This window comes from Sitophilus oryzae, unplaced genomic scaffold (genome assembly GCF_002938485.1).
Source record: "Sitophilus oryzae breed Bouriz unplaced genomic scaffold, Soryzae_2.0 scaffold_684_pilon_pilon, whole genome shotgun sequence".
In the NCBI taxonomy this organism is placed as follows: Eukaryota; Metazoa; Arthropoda; class Insecta; order Coleoptera; family Curculionidae; genus Sitophilus; species Sitophilus oryzae.
The window spans coordinates 3,298,036-3,315,195 of record NW_022147289.1 but is presented as its reverse complement, the minus strand read 5'-3'; positions in this window follow the sequence as shown (position 1 = coordinate 3,315,195).

Below are 17,160 nucleotides of genomic sequence, written 5' to 3'. Positions count from 1 at the left end.
ACCTCTCCTGTAGTTCTCTTTGGGTTTGGCCCCTTGGAACTTTCATTGTTACTGTTCCCAGTGTCGCTAGAGGGTTTCTCCACAGCTTCACCGATGATGTTTTTATTACTATTATTATCAGATCTCATAGTGTTCCTATGAGTCGCTAGGGACAGTCGGTCCACTTCTACAGAGCCCCGCATGTAGAAGTAAGGGGTAAAATACAATGGGGTGCCCCCCGGTGCCCCAATGTTGAGGCTGTCCGTAGCCCCGCCCGGTATCGTTATATGTCTTGGTGCAATTCCCTGGCCACAACACTACAGTCAGGGACAAGACGATGAGTGAGATGCTTCTTAGACCAAGCCAAGTGCTAGAGGGGATTCCCCCCAGCACCTGACCAGGAGCTTCCCCACCAACGACAAGGTCTTGCATCTCCTAGGGGAAGTAACTCTTAAATTATTAATTTTAAAAAATTATACTTAAACCATTACATTCTACGTAAAAAGGTGCTTTGGAAATGTTTTCATAGAAATACAAAATTTTCCATAGAAAAAAAGTTACAACGATTTGTTAAAAATGCACATTTTTGAAAAACACCCCGTAACTCCGAAACGGTAACACATATTGATGTGCGGTTTTCACCATCATGTTTTTGATGAAAATTGAGCTCCAGACACCGATATTAGTTTTTGTCTATCTCCTATAGAAAAGGGTGTTTCCATTTAAAAGCGTCGAATTTGACCCACCCTGTACATTAACAAAAAAAACAATTAAAAAAAATTTTGTAAACTATCTGGTAAGTATGTAAACTAGCAGCTATTTTAGTAAACTGAGGTAAAATCCCAATCTTAACCAGATTTTGTAAATAGTTTGCATACTAACCAGTTAAAATATAAACTAGCTGCGGTTGTCTGCTATTTTGCAAGAACAGGCGGATTCTTTCAAAATAACAGCACTTTTAGTTAGTTTGCAAAATAGCTGGCTCGTTTTAAAATTAGCCAAGTATCCATTTTAGCCGTAACATATACATTTAATTTTTAACAGCAGAGTTTTTTTTAATTCATTTTTTAAGTGACAAGGCATGTGACAAGATAATAACATAATAATAAATAGATAACCTCACAACTGACCACAAATAAAAAAGCTTTATTAATATCAGAAATGCCCAAGTATTTCTTTGTAACTTTTTTTACACTTTTGATACACGCTCCCTCTGCTAGTAAAAAAGCATACACGATATACCTTTTTTTCTTTTGAGCATTTAATTTTCCCAATACGATCGGTCCCAGTGACGATCGAGTAATTTTACCATCTTGGGCTCTCTTACTAAAAGTTTTTGGAGACTGTTGATGTAAATAGGATGAATCTGGTAAGTTTATGGTGTTTTTGTTTATTATTACTTACAATATGATTATTGATTATGATTTGATTTATTATACCTACTCACATAGTTACTGCTTATTACAGAATATTTTAGTCATCATCAATAGTCGAATAGAAATACGTATTTTAAAATTCATATTTTCAAATTTTTTATTCGTTTCTGTAACGGTAACAAAATGACGACATGTAAAAAAATTAGAATAAAAATTAATATCATGATTTCGCTAATATTACAATCGAGCCTTTGCTTTAATCTTTTAACAATTATTACATAGATAAGATGGTCTGAGTGAGGTAAATCTCCTGAATATATAAAAAGAAATAGTCACAATTTTGTATAATTAATTAAGCGTTTTCTAAGAAAAAAAAATTATACGTTAATTATTATTTGTTAATTATACGTATTACAATCGAGCCTTTGCATCGTAACCTTTAAACACAAATATCTTGAAAATCGTTCAGTGTAACAAAGAGTACCATTTTACGTAGAAAAATCCTAGCTTTTTATGTCATTGTTGAAATTACTGTCTCTATAAGGACAAAATTATTGTACTACCAGTAGTACCCTAATGAAAAGTACACTTTCAGGGCTGTTACGGAAATTTACACCATCACCATTTTTGACACCCTGTATAGTTAAATTAAAGAATAAAAGACTAATATCTTACTTGTGCTTTGTTTCTCACATGATATACGTAATATGTTTTTTTTTTAGATTTAGGAGGATTATGAAGATCAAGCTCTAAAAGAATACGATTTATAAAAATACATTTCAAAATCGCACATGAAAAATAATAAAAAAGTACTTTTACATGTGTCTGATGTTATCTTTATATAGTGTCAATCAAACTTCGGTGAAATGACGACATGTAAAGAAATTAGAATAAAAATTAATATCATGATTTCGCTAATATTACAATCGAGCCTTTGCTTTAATCTTTTAACAATTATTACATAGATAAGATGGTCTGAGTGAGGTAAATCTCCTGAATATATAAAAAGAAATAGTCACAATTTTGTATAATTAATTAAGCGTTTTCTAAGAAAAAAAAATTATACGTTAATTATTATTTGTTAATTATACGTATTACAATCGAGCCTTTCCATCGTAACCTTTAAACACAAATATCTTGAAAATCGTTCAGTGTAACAAAGAGTACCATTTTACGTAGAAAAATCCTAGCTTTTTATGTCATTGTTGAAATTACTGTCTCTATAAGGATGAAATTATTGTACTACCAGTAGTACCCCCTACCCTAATGAAAAGTACACTTTCAGGGCTGTTACCGAAATTTACACCATCACCATTTTTGACACCCTATATAGTTAAATTAAAGAATAAAAGAAGACTAATATCTTACTTGTGCTTTGTTTCTCACATGATATACGTAATATGTTTTTTTTTAGATTTAGGAGGATTATGAGGAAGATCAAGCTCTAAAAGAATACGATTTATAAAAATACATTTCAAAATCGCACATGAAAAATAATAAAAAGTACTTTTACATGTGTCTGATGTTATCTTTTTAAATTTAATCTTTTTATAGTGGTATTAAAGTAATAAAACGTAATCTTTTAGTCCTTTTTACTATACAAGTCTTGAAATTCTTGTCAGCAGGAGTCGAGATACCAGACTTTTAAAATTGTAAGCAAATATTGAAATTTTTGTAAGATGCGGTTTTGTATTTGCTCTCTTTAAAATGAGGTTTGAGTCTTAATAATGTGATTTAAGACGCCTTGTTTTCAGTTCAGTATAGTCTGTCCAACGAGAAGATCCTTGACAGTGATAGATGTGTCTGTCATTTGAATTTCAAAGCAGTTTATTTTATTTTACAAAGAAATAAATTGGTACAACTGGAACGCATAGCAGGAAATTAATATATGTATTTAAAATTTGACTGACAAGTAACTTCAAAATATTGTGAAAAAAACTGTATAAAACTGAAAAATGTAATCGAGTTAATTTATTTAATAAAAAACGGTATGTGTTAATACAAAACAAACAAAAACAAGACACCACATACCAAAAGATATAAAAAAGAACTATTTCTTACTTTCAAGCTTTATGAAACTTCCCGCATTTATGATTATATTTATCAATATAACTTATATACAAATACAAATTTGTAATATTCCGCAGGAATAAATAAAACAACATAAATAAAACAAACTATTTTATTAATAATAACACTTACCAAATTTTATACCTCACAAGTTATTAATTAACTTTAATCTTAATTTTTTTAAACCAGTACCTTTTGACATTATTTTTCTGCAGTACTAAAATCCATTATTTACCTATCGTGTGATGTCGATATTTTACAGCTACTCCAGTTTTTAGTATGTGTTTAGTATGGTCCTTCTACCATATTCGAGATGCACTTATCTACGACGAGATGGTATACAAACTTTATTGATAGTAACTTTATTGGTGTACCTGTATAAGACGTTCTGCCTGGGCAGCGAGTATTAACCATAAACTGTGCTCTGGATTCTACAGTTAATTTTCACTCGATTTTTCCTCCACTTCAAAAGACACAAAACACACGTAATAACACGAATCAAAATGCATCATCTTCCAAAACGCAGGGTATTTGACAAAAGTTGTCACAAAATTATAACCTATAATTTAGCAAGACTTTGACAAACGTCAAAAATCTAAAGGCGAGTTCATACGCATCGGCGTCCGTTTGTCGTTTATCGTTCCGTCAAACCAATAAAATTGAAATACGATCTGTCATTTTTGAAATAAACCAATAAAACTGGTTAAAAACCACAAGTGACGGCGCATGACGAATTTATATTTAAACCCATCCGTAGTTAACTTAAAAATTATTAGAAACTTTTTTTAGTAAAATAAATAGATTGGTATGGGACGTCATCTGCTTTTCTTCTGTCATCGTCTGTCGAAATCTTACCTGAGAAAAAAAACAGAGTAAAGTTAATCTGTACCATACCTTGTTTACCATACCTTGTATACTATACCTTCGAGAAAAATGCTTCAACATACATACATACATACATACATACCGCCATTACTCGCTGACGAGTATTTGACACTCATCAGAAGATGGTCACGCAAGGCGTTTTCTTTCATGAGCTTTTCTGTGACTGAAAAGCCCGATACGTGATGTTATATGTCTACCGCACTCCAGACATTCAAAAATCTCATTGCTTTGTTGTCTCTTTACTTTTTGGTTGTCGCTCTTAACTGACTTTACAATACTTCTCCATTCCGTTCTATTGTAAGCTGCCTCTTCCGACTCATTCTGCTTGTTAATCCCCTTTAAGTTTTCGTGGAAAATGTCCTTGTACCTTTTGAGTTGTCCACCCGGCCTCCTCTTACCGTCTACAAGCTCACCGTACAGCAGAGATTTTGGTATGCGGTTTTCTTGCATTCTGCATACGTGACCAGCCCATCTTAAGCGGGACTTTGTAATCATGACTTCAATACTCTCACAGTTAGCTTTTTCAAGGACCGATACGTTTGAGACATGATGGAACCATTTTATTCTTAAGAGTTGTCTAAGATGTCTCTGTTGCAACTTGTTTAATGCGTTCATGTGTAGGCGGTACGGCACCTAGGTTTCGCTTCCATGTAACATGGTGGGAATTATTATCGCTCGGTACACCGCAAGTTTCGTTTTTGTGCTCAAGTCATGATTATAGAAAACCCTGTCTTTTAATTCCCAGAATGCTCTTGAGGCGCTGCTAATCCTTTGCTGAATTTCAGAGTCGATATTGGCCTTTTCCGAAATCAAACTGCCGAGGTAATTGAATTCCGCTACATATTCCAACAGCTCATCTCCGATTTTTATAGCATTGTTGTGATCTTCCGGGGGAGGGCACATAATTTTAGTTTTATCGATGTTCAGCTTAAGTCCCAAGGCCTCGTATGTCCATGTATATGTGTTCAACATTTCTTGCAATTGCTGTAACGTATTTGCAACTAGAGCAGTTCAATACGTTGATGACTGTGCTCTAGTGCTCTCGCAACTAGAGCACTTCTGCAGCACTTGCAACTAGAGCACTAATGCTTCAAAGTGGCCTTTGAAATGACAATCGATGATATCTAGTTTTTGTGGTTCCATTTAAATAAAGAAAAAGTAAAAGGTTTTCAGATTAAATCAGTAAAAATTAGTTTTGGAAAAGTAATTTTTGTCTGAAAATCTTTCTTTCCTTTTTTCTAAACCCAGTATTAATTTTTGACAAATGGTTTATGCCATTTTTTAAACTTTAAAAATAACAGTGGGATCAAAAAAGTCTTATGATGAAGCTTACATTTTTTAACTGTTGAAATAAGAATCGCTTGTTAATACAATTTTATGAATGGACTATATTTACAAATAACTTAAAATTTTCTTTTTAATGATCTATCACAAGCAATAAGTCTTGTTCCAAATAGTGGTATAGAGCTGATTATTGGCCCAAAAAAAACACGAAATGTAAGCTTAGTTTCATTCAGTAGGAATTTTCAGGACAATCGGTAAATTAAAAGGCAGATAAGGCAGGGTTAAGTCCAGCTAAATAAAGAAACTCCACCCCTAGAGTTCCACGAACATAGGGTAGGTCATTCTTTAAAAACTTGATAGTTTTAGCATAACTCTTACTACAATAGGTGTTTGAGAATTAATAATAATTTAATAATGGTTACGTGTCGGGTAAAAATAATGAATTTTTGTTTGTTCTAAAGCTTGATTCAGCACTTCAAAATTATTGTGGAATAAATTAAGGGAGGTCTCACTTATGGGTGCCTATTACCACACATTCAAAATAACAGCTCTTTTAGTTAGTTTGCAAAATTGTTGGTTAGTTTGGAAAGTAGCTAAGTATCCATTTTAGCGGTTTCCTGTGTGTAATAAATTAAATAGAAAAATTGGTATTTTAATAAAACACGCTTTTAGCTGTATCAAAAAACTTTTAATAAGAGTAACTTTAACTCTACATATATGTTTCGGCTTGTTAGGCCATTTTCAAGAGTTTTTTAAGAACTAATCATCTAACTACACTGTAACTATATATATATATATATATTTGCTATGGAGGTGGGTTCAGAGAGTTTACAATAGGGGTAATAAAAAATGTGTTTAGAAATCCTTGTTGGTCGTTTTTTATTTTCGTTTTTAACAGATTTTAGTATTTCTAACTGTTCAATGTAATTTAAGCGTCTACCTTTTGTTTCTCTGTGTAGTAACTTAATTGAGTTTTCATTAATTTTGTGATTATTTACTATACAATGAGTTGCAAGACCAGAACTATGCTGGAGATTATTAATAGACTTTACATGTTCTTTAATCCTTATATCTAAATTTCTACCTGTTTGGCCTATGTAACGGCATCACAATCATTGCAATCCACCCTATATACACCCGACTTATTTTTGACATTAGTTTTGTCTTTATTATTTAATAAAATTTGACCTAAATTTCTTTTATTTACGTTAATAGTTTTACATCCTATTTTATTGAGATTATTTGATATTTTGTTAGTTAAATCAGGAATGTAGTTTAAAAGTCGTTAATTGTTATTGTCTTTAGAATTAGCGGAATAAAAATTTTTCATTAATATTTTCTTTTGTTTTTTCTTTAGCATATTATCAATAAGGGAACACTTATATCCATTGTTGATGGCGATTTGTTTAATAATATTTAACTCTTTTTTAAAATTCTCTGGGCTAGTGGAAACATTACTAATCTATGAATTAAACTATGAAAGGGTGACATTTTGATTTGCCAGGATTGGTGTGATTGACTATGTATTACAGTGTCTGTGGTAGTGGATTTTCTGTAAATATCAAATTGTAATCTATTAGACTGTTTTATAATTGTAACATCAAGAAAATTGATTGTATTAATACCTTTTTCAATAGTAAATTGTATTCTCGGGTTAATTGAATTTAATAATGTTAAAGTTAAAAAACTGTTTAAATTTCTCTCGGTGCCTGACCAAATACAAAAAATGTCATCTACATATCTTGCCCAATAATTTATTTTTGATATTAAACTACTCTTGTTTTTAAATAGCTTCTTTTCAAAATCTGCCATAAATATTTCTGCGAATAACGGTGAAATTGGGGAACCCATCGGTAACCCATCTTTCTCTTTAAATATTGTAAACTCTCTGAACCCACCCCCATAGCAAATATATATATATATATATATATAACTAAAAACTTGAAAAAGGCCTAACAAGCCGAAACATAGTAAGTAACGTAGAGTTAAAGTTACTCTTATTAAAAGTTTTTTGATACATCTAAAAGCGTGTTTTATTAAAATACTAATATTTCAACGATGTTTCACAAGGAACCAACCACAGCTTCAGTACAACTTAATAAAAAAAAAAAATGGCGCCGGGAGGCACGTATAGCCGCCTATACTAAAATATGTTAATAAAAAGTTGGTAGGCCGTTCTTTAATTTCAAAGTAAAGGAATTTTTCCAATTTTTTTTGTCTCAAAAACTGCGACTTTGACTGATTTTGATGTTATTACAAATTTTGTTGCAAATATTATTCCTAATCTTAAATTGAAAACCGCGTTTCGCTAGCTACTGTAATTTTCGAGTTACGATTTTTTAAAAATTTTAACCCCCTCCCATACCCCCTCACCAATCCCCCACCCCCACCAAAAACTAATGGCCAGATTCTCGGGTGCCACAGTATTTTTGTGTCAAATTTGGTTAAAATCGGTTTGGCGGTTTTTGAGTTGTGTTACAGACATCGTGTTACAGACAGACGGACAGACAGACAGACGCCATGAAAATATTTTGTATTTTAGGTCATTTATGACACAAATAACTCATTTTGAGTGAAATTAAAAAAACTATCTTTTTGCCGATCTTAATAGCCTACCATACCTATTGGTATGGTCGGCTAATAAACGTCAATCATAATAATTTGACATTTAATTTTCTAGTGGTGAATTTTTTTTGTAAACTAATAACTTCGGTCGGCATTCCAAAAACTCCACTGCTACCACGACAGTCTACGCGGGACTCCACCGCACCTCCAAATGGAAACTTCCACGATTTATTTTCCACGCTGTTTTTCCACGTTCAATCAGTCAGAAAGTTGGCGCCGAAACGTCTGGTCGCTTCGCGGTTTTCTGACGTCACTTATCCCGTCGCTGGGTTTTCCAATTCACCGACAAACGGGAAACTCCAATCTTGTGTATATTTTTCTTTTGATGCCATTATGGAATTGACGAGACATTGATTTGAATAAGTAAGTGGATGACAGAATATCTTAAATAAGAATCGTGGTTGTACGAAGTTGAATGTTTACAGTAGGTCTGTAAAGGGCATGTTTTAAACAATATTGTTTAAAGTGGCGTTTTAAACACTTTTAAAAGTGTTTAAAACACTATTATTTGTTTTAGACTTGTTTTACATATTTATTTGCTGCAAATTACACTGAAAGAAATAATTTGTGAATTTAATAGCAATATTGATGGTTATTTCTTGCCAAAGATTTTTGTAGTAAATTTACCGTTCGTTCTTTAGCTTTACAACTCGTTAATAAAATCGTCTGGTTATTTTGTGGAATGTATATAAATATGTTATAATACAGGGTGGCCCATCGAAAACGTTCCACAAGGCATAACGGCCAAGATATTTTCTTTTTCAAAAAATCCAAAAACACGTCAATTTTGTTTGTGAGGGGGACAACTTTTGCCCCAAAAATGATTGCAAAATCATCAACCCTCTAAGCGGGGGTGTTATCCCCCAACTTTTTTTAAATAGGAAGGGGGGTCAAGTGGCGCCGCAATGAAAAGAGCTTTCTATTCTCTATATTTCCCCGCCTCGTTTTTGAAAATCGGTCGAGTCATTGAGAAAATATGAAGGATTGAAATTTGAAAAGTTTATTTAAACATTTATCAGACTAAATGATAAGGATAAATTCCTTCGACCAATTTGCTGTTTTTGCATTTTTTCACTTGCCACAATGTTGAACGATCAGGTGCGGTCTCAATATCGTTAAACTGACCTACAATAGAATTTCCAAAAATACCAGCCCGCGACGATCAAAATCGTCTTCGTTGAGTTCTTGTACCAACTGAATTTTGTACGGGTGGAACTTATGTTTTTTTAATATCGTTTGGACACTTGTATGATTCACGCCGGTCGCGGTCTCATTGGCTAATTTTCTTGTACTCAGCGTACTACCCATGGCAACTTGGCCCAATACGAATACCTCCATAGCTTCATTTACTACAGAATTTTCCCTCTGCCTCTTTTTATTCATAACGGAATCAGTTTCGTGAAATTTTGCTACTAAATCGCGAACAATTTTGCCATAAAGGTGTTTGTCAGGATGGCGTTCATTGAATATCTGCGCAAACCGACTGCCACATTCATTATTTTTAAAATAAAGTTCGATTATATCCACTTTTTCTGCAAGTGAGTACATCATAATTGTTAAAAAGTTTAACGATATTGAGAAGAACTTCAACGCACAAGTCACAGAACAGCTATCTAGCAACTACCGCACCTGATCGTCCAACCTTGTGACAAGTGAAAAAATGCGTAAACATCTAGAAATAATAAGAAAAAACAGCAAATTGGTCGAAGGAATTTATCCATATCATTTAGTCTGATAAATGTTTAAATAAACTTTTCAAATTTCAATCCTTCATATTTTCTCAATGACTCGACCGATTTTCAAAAACGAAGCGGGGAAATATAGAGAATAGAAAACTCTTTTCATTGCGGTGCCACTTGACCCCCCTTCCCATTTGAAAAAAGTTGGGGGATGACACCCCCGCTTAGAGGGTTGAAGATTTTGCAATCATTTTTGGGGCTAAAGTTGTCCCCTTCACAAACAAAATTGACGTTTTTTTGGATTTTCTGAAAAAAAAAATTACCCTGGCCATTATGCCTTGCGGAACGTTTTCGATGGGCCACCCTGTATATCTTTATATTCACCAATATTTTTTGTGAATTTATGTAAAAAATGTGTATATTGATGGTATATTGCACGATATGATATTCTATTCTAATTAAAAAACTTTATTTTTTTCCATAGCAACTGTTAAAATTGCTTTATATACAGGGTGTCCCACTTAAGATGGATACAAGCCAATATATCTTGGTTGTTTGTTGAGCGATCTTTTTCATTTTTGGCAGGAGGCTGTATGGCTATAAGACGTACATTTTGCCCAGAGTAAGAAATGCGATACCTCATAGACGTACGTTTTAATGGGGTTTGATATTTTACGAGTAAAGAGTAAACTACCTTTAGGAATTATTTCAAATCTGATAAATTATATTGAATCCTCCTTACCTAGGATACTTAAGTTCTAATTTTGAAGTTCTGATATTGATACAGACTGCATCATTAAAGTAAGACATTTTTGTTTTTATTATTATTTTTTTAAGTACTTACGACGCCACTGGATCAACAACAGGTTTATTATCAATAACCAATTATAACCAATTATCAATTAATAATCGATTTAAGTTTTCAGATAGCTTCCATAATAATTAATATACGATACAAAAAAAAACTAAGTATTTTCTATTTAGTTTGTTTACTTTAAAAAATTGTTTTTTAAGTTTGCTAATACAAATGAATAAAATGAGTTTAAAAACCCAGTTTTCAATGGAATCTGAAATATGAGTTTTATTCGTTTTATTGAGGAATATTTTAAAAAATTCAAATAGTTAGATATTTAAAACAATCACTATTAACTTTGAAAAATATGCTCTAAATAAAGATTTATAAAACTATAACGAACTAAAAGTCAACATCTTCGACCAAACCACCATAAAAAAAGATTATTAATTGATAATTGGTTATAATTGGTTATTGATAATAAACCAGTTGTTTATCCAGTGGCGTCGTAAGTACTTAAAAAAATAACAATAAAAATAAAAATGTCTTATTTTAATGACACACCCTGTATCAATATTTATCAAAATTAGAAATTAAGTATCTTAGGTAAGGAGGATTCAATATAATTTATCAGATTTGAAATAAATACTGTCCTAAGGGTAGTTTACTCTTGACTCGAAAAATATCAAACCCCATTAAAACGTACGTCTATGAGTTATCGCATTTCTTACCCTGGGCAAAATGTACGTCTTATAGCCATATAGCCTCCTGTCAAAAATGAAAAAGATTGCTCAACAAACAACCAAGATATTGGCTTGTATCCATCTTAAGGGGGACACCCTGTATATATAAAAAATAGTAGATAAAATAGTACTTTAACCGCAAGGGTAGATTAAATGATACTTTAACAGCGAGGATAGGTTAAAAACTTTATTTCTTCTCGCACGTTTTTTAATTGCTTCCATTTTTGAAAATGTTTGTATTCCTTTTCATAAGATATTCGGGATTTAAATGAAAGTAGTTTGGATATGGCGTTTGCCTCTGTTGGTAATTTATTTATTTCGTTTTGAGTCGTTTCTGGCTCCAATTCAATCAGCAATCGACACGAAAGAGAATTAAAAAATATTGACTCAAAACTGACAACTAAAGAGACAGCTTTATTTATTTGTCAAATTACATAGAAACCAACGCGAACCCAGCACAATATTTTTCTACTCGTAATAAATTCCTTCAAATAATAATTTCTGAATATTTTTTAAAACGTAACTCGCTATGGAAAAAGTTATTATAATAATAATAATAAAAATATTTATTTCAAAAATGATCTAAATATGTACAATAAAATTACAAATATATAGACATATTGAAATATTGTCAGCGGTGAAGAGACTTTTATATTAAGAATTCATTGATTGAGTAGGGTTCCAATTCAATTAAGAGTTTTTTTCAGCGATTTCTTATAGGTTTCTTGACTTTCGATTGCTCTTATGTCTTCAGGGAGGCTATTGTAAAATTTTACACACATGTATACTGGATTTTTTTCAGTCAGGGTGAGACGATGTGAGGGGAACTTGGCATCACTGGACCTTGTTTGGTATTCATGAGATTTTTCCATTTCAAATAGGGACTTATGTTTGAAGATGAATATTAAACACTCATATATATAAAGAGCTGGAAGCGTCATAATTCCGAAGGATTTAAAGTGTCCTCGACAGCTTTCTCTGTACTGAAGTTTCTTTATAAGTCTTATAATTCTTTTCTGAATCACAAAAATTTTTGCAGTTTCTGAATTTGATCCCTAGAGAATAATTCCATATCTCAGCAGTGCCTCAAAATTTCCACAGTATAGTGTTTTCATTGAGTCTGGTTTCACCGAGGGGTAAACCGCAGAGGAAAAAGTGTACACCGTAATTCCTTTTACTCAAATAATTCCTCAGAATTCCTCGTAATTCCTTCGGAATTCCTTGGAATTCCTTGGTCTTCAAGGTCAAGGTCAATCATTCAAGGTCTTCCTTGGTACGAACTCGGTAACTCTTTCAGTCTGAACCAGCGTTGCCACCTCGGTTTCGCAGTTCTGCAATGAATTTTCTCGTGATTTTTATAAATGTCTAATGTCTCTATAAGTACTAGATCTAACAATAAAAAGTACTATTACGAGATTTACGTTTTTTAGTTAAATTTTAGGACTAATAGGGGATCATGGAAATATGTTGGCACTTACTTATTAAAATTAATTTTTCTCGGGATTTTTTGAAAATGATAGGTACCTAGTTATATCTATAGGAAAGGAAATTAATAAAACTTCAGTTGCAGGTCATAATACGATCATCATAAATTCCATAAGATTACGCATGGTGTCATTGATGAAGTGCACCTAAAGTTGTATTAATTCCCCTATAGTATATACCTAGGTATTATTCCGAGGAAGTGAAAAAAACAACTTTACACTTTCTGAGTACCGAATAAAAAAATCTTATGAGGGTTTCTTTAAAATGGCGAAATCAGGGAACGTTATAAGTAGATCTCTCGGGGGTGGTTCGGCCATACTATTGGAATATATTTTAGATATATAATCGAAGGGTACAATATTAAATTAAAAGAATATCTAACCTGTAGATATTTGATATTGGGAAATTTTGGAAGCGATTCGAAAACGAAAAACGGATTGTAAAAAATCGCCTGCAAAACGTTTTTCTTTAAATTCAGTACTACCTATTATAGTATTCATGGTCTACTAATGTTCGTTTATTTTTTATAAAGTTGCTTGTAATTCCTCTTAATTCCTGTGGAATTCCTCTAAATTTCTAAGGAATTCCTTGGAATTCATCGGAATTCTTACGCAAATCATTGGAATTCCTAGTAATTCCTTGGAATTCCTCGTAATTTCTTGGAATTCCTGTCGAATTCCTTCATAGTGTACACCATAATTCCTCTGCGGTTTACCCCTCGGGTTTCACATAACTTGACACAATTCTCAGACCGTAGGAAATTGTGCCAAGTCTCAAGCATAGCTTATAAATATGTTGGGTCCACTTTAAGTGCTCGTCTATGTAAATACCAAGAAATTTGCATTCACCACCAAGGCTGACATCCATTTCTCCAATTTTCAAATTGCTCGCTAATTCAATTTTCTTCTGTTGTGTTCGAAAAATTAGTGTATTAGTTTTTTCTTTATTTAGCATTAGTCTATTTGTCTCAAACCATTCCTCTACTCTCATGAAAGCCTTACTGCCATTCTCCTTCAGAATATCTTGTGTTGTTCCATGAGTAAGTATATTAGTGTCATCTGCATAGCATGTAACGCTAAAATTTGCATTTCTTGTTGTTTGACTAATATCGTTTAAGTAGATGATAAAAAGTAGTGGCCCAATGATACTGCCTTGAGGTATACCGATATTCAATTATTGTATTATACACAATATTGTTTTATACACGACGATAAAATTGCATTATCGTCTCCCGAAATTAATTCACTCGCGATTATACCATAATCTATAAAATACAATTTTATCGTCTTGTATAAAAAATATACATAGGTGTGCATAGGTGCCCGGTGGCGTAGAGGTACAGGCTCTCGTCTACCAATCTCAAGGTGTGGGTTCGATTCCCACACCCGGCATTTCATCAGCCGACTATTTTTATTAAAATAAAAATAGTTTGGGTACCTAGGTCGACTCAGCCTTAAATGAGTACTTGGGATTCACAATCCTGAGGTAAGAATAGGCGGTTGAAGCGTAGTGCTAGCCACATTACCTTCCTTGTATACCGAACGGCTCTAGTATGGCAAGCTGTACCTTGCTACTCCCAAGGCGTTAAACGCTATATACGGGAGCTATTATTATTATATGTTACTGTGCAATTGCCAAGTCATGTGGTGTTTCAAAATTGAACCAAAATAACTCATAAGAGCAATTTTTAAGCTCAAGAAGAAATTTTTAAACTTTAATTAACTGGCGTTATTCACATATATGGGTTATACCGGGTGTTGCATCGTCGGACGGGACATAGGAAATCCCATGTAAATTTTAATTCAATTATTGGCTTACCTAATTATTTTAGAGAATAATTCTATTTAGGTTTATTGAAGAGCACTAAAACCCACATTAAAAAGAATAACTTTAGATATTTTTGATTAGCTCGTTTACGAGTTATCGGCGATTTATTTTCAAATATTTCTCCTTTCTTATGGCCCTGTATTTACTTATGAGCAACAGTCAAGGTAAAAAATAACTGTCAAATGAAGTTGTCATTTCAGAAATTTACCTATTTAATGCTTTATTATTATTGAAAACTCATTCCTACATCGGAAATCTTAAAGATGTATTTATAAATACAAATTAATATGAATTAAAGTAAAATAAAGTAATCAATTACAAGGTTAATTATAGTATTATTACAATATTCAATAACTTATTAATTTAAGTACTATTAAATTGTTAAAACTTTAGGATTTAAGAAGATGTTCATATATTCCTACATCGACTGTTAGACAATAACCCAGGCGATCATAAAATTCTCTTCTTACATTCGCTAGTTGGTAAACTGAAAGTCTATTGCATTCGGCTGAAATAGCATTTTTTAACTCGTCTAGATTTGGGTATTTTTTATCCTTGTATATCCTGTTTTTTAAATGGCCCCATAAAAAGAAATCATTTGGCGAAATATCAGGAGACCTTGCTCGCCAATTTACTGTATGATTTAGGCCAATAACGTTTCCGTTAAAAATATTGTCTAAATATTCCCGAACAGCCAGGGTACATGCAGGGTACTATGTGCCGGGCAGCCATCCATTTGGTACCAAACTTCCTGATTTTCCCTAGCGGCATCATGTAAAGCAGGTAAAATGTGATTTTCGAGTAATTCCAAATAATAATCTGCATTTAAATTTCGCGTAAGAAATAATGACCCGATAATATTGTGTCCGAATATCCCTGCCCAAACATTTACTTTCTGTGGATATTGCGTCCTTGTTTCGACAAACCTGTGTTGGTTTTCTTTGTTCCAATATCGATAATTTTGAACATTGGGTTCATTATTTAAGGTAAACGTGCATTCGTCGGTGAAACATATGTTTTTTAAAAATTCCCTATCTGTGTTTGCTCTTTCCATCATGTCAAAACAAAACGCCTGCCGCCGTATTTCGTCCCCATCTCGTAGCTCTTGGTGCTTTTCATATTTGAAGGAATAGTATTTATGTCGTTTCTAAATTCGAAACGCTGTAGTGAGATCTATTCCTATTTCATCCTCAAGTTTCCTTGTGCTGATCTTTCCATCGTTCTCTTCCACGCACAGTAAAGCCAAGTCGGTATCATTTCTTGCATCTTCTCTTTGTTCCTGCCTTGCTTCACATCTGCAGTTATTTATTAGGGTACCTTTGGTCTCAAATCTCTGGATATTCCTTACGATTGTAGATTTTCCAGGTATCGGTCTATTCGGATACAGAGCAGCAAACATGTCCGACACCTTTTGATAACTATTTCCTTGATAATACCATTTAATCATCAATACTTTTACTTCGGTAGTGTAATTCATGGCTAATATTTTCGATGTAGGTATGAGTTTTTAATAATAATAATAATAAAGCACTAAATAGATAAATTTCTGAAATGGCAACTTCATTTGACAGTTATCTTTTACCTTGACTGGTGCTCATAAGTAAATACAGGGCTATAAGAAAGGAGAAATATTTAAAAAGAAATCGGCGATAACTCGTAAACGGGCTAATCAAAAATATCTAAAGTTATTCTTTTGAATGTGGGTTTTAGTGCTCTTCAATAAACCTAAATAGAATTATTCTCTAAAATAATTAGGGAAGCCAATAATTGACCCCATTAAAATTTACATGGGATTTCCTATGTCCCGCTCGACGATGCAACACCCGGTATGTCAGTCGTATCAGTTCAATCATGTCTGTTCTCGTTAATAAAATATGAGCGACAAAATAAAAATTCAATAGCCCTCTTTGACTGGTCATTTTCATTTGTATTTTGCCGTGCTGATTAGAGAGTATCGATTAAAAAATGGTCCCTTAATTATTTCGTTGCTCCCGACATAAATTCAGGAAAAAATCGATGAATAAATCATTAGAGAAGGTATGGCCTCGGTCAACAAACTTTGTCACTCTTTACAAACTGAAGTTAAAAGGAGTTTGTGCTAATCGATATTTTATAGGAATAAGGCAAGAATAACTTTAAATAGGTAATTTAAAACTTCACCATTAACGACTGGTTCCTAATAATGGCTAAAAATTTATTATACCTACTGGATGGTTCGAATTGAATTCTTAAAACTTCGGCAGCAGATAAAAAAATAATATAAATGTTCATATAAATGGTTCGTTTCGGAGATACAGTATAGTGTAAGTAGTGGTGTAGAAGTCGTCGTCGTCGTATCATTTTTCGGTTTAGATTTAAAAACCTGTTCTGCTTCACCATCTCTGTATTGGTCGTCCAATACTTCTCCTTCCTGG